The sequence below is a fragment of the Trachymyrmex septentrionalis genome, unplaced genomic scaffold, assembly GCF_001594115.1.
Source record: "Trachymyrmex septentrionalis isolate Tsep2-gDNA-1 unplaced genomic scaffold, Tsep1.0 scaffold2, whole genome shotgun sequence".
NCBI lineage: Eukaryota > Metazoa > Arthropoda > Insecta > Hymenoptera > Formicidae > Trachymyrmex > Trachymyrmex septentrionalis.
Genome location: NW_017305179.1, coordinates 1,767,651 through 1,768,654, shown reverse-complemented (window position 1 = coordinate 1,768,654; position 1,004 = coordinate 1,767,651). Strand labels below are relative to the sequence as shown.

The window sequence follows — 1,004 nt, the reverse complement described above, 5'->3', positions numbered from 1 at the left end:
AACTATTAATATAATGTAATTATTATAATAAAAATATGTAAATCGTTACATATTTAATTATATTAATTATTATATTAATATTTTTAATATAAAAAAAGTACAGTTTATTGATCAATAATAAGAAGATTGATATCTTAAAGAATATCTAATATTTTTCTGGAAGACTATATCTATGTATTAAAGGACAACGTCTCTGAAATTTAAATTTTTTTATAGATATATATTCTTCTCTCTTTAATTCCATTCTTATCTAACCATAAGAATGTAAGAAAATGTAATATTTGCAGAGTTTATTAATAATAGATATTAGATATCTCTATAAATGATAATTAATAAAAAGCTTTAAAAAAGAACTAAAATCAATAAATTCATGGGTTATCAAATAGCTAAGATGATAAGTCGATGTTAAGCAATTGTAAGTTAGATTTATATAAATTGACGCATACTCGTATAATAATATTAAAACTAGTATTTTTTAAAATTATATATGTTCATTATTTTTCGTCATTCCGCTACAATTGTGAAATAAACGTTTGAAAATTCTTTTATGATCTTGAAAAAGCTTGAAAAAATGAAAATTTATGTTACATTAATCGTGACATTGAAAAGTGTAACGTTACTCATCTATTCGCTTAAACATGTATCGTATTGATCAGCAAAAAGATATGATCAGCAAAAAGATATGATCAATAAAAAAATAGGATAAACAGGTCGAAAAGGATAAACTAGCAGAAACATTTGTGCTGTTTGTCAGTGTGACGTCAATTATATATACCATCATCGATAATATCCCAACGAGCGACTCTCTCCAACGACAGTCTTAATCCTACCTTCGCCAAACGAACACGCGCGTTCTTCGGCACTCACGAAACCGCACGGTATACCCTGTCATTATATCAACTTTACAGTCCATTGTCTAAAGATTAGTGAGCTATTATTGGTACCGTAATTCTCATAATCTGTCAATAACTCTTTATTGTTACGACACTTTATTTAAATCAAGT

General features: G+C 26.2%; 1 protein-coding gene across 2 annotated transcripts in view; it reads left to right on the top strand.

The window, feature by feature from the left end:
• Positions 1-809: 809 nt before the first annotated feature.
• Positions 810-1,004, top strand: part of LOC108747523 (esterase E4-like) — an 11,245-nt gene continuing 11,050 nt past the window's right edge. Inside the window, exon 1 of one of the 2 annotated variants that reach the window (XM_018485082.1) lies at positions 810-878. The gene's annotated coding sequence lies outside the window, so the exon portion shown is untranslated. Of the gene's footprint in view, positions 941-1,004 lie in introns of both variants that reach the window. The other variant, XM_018485083.1, reaches the window with a different exon arrangement.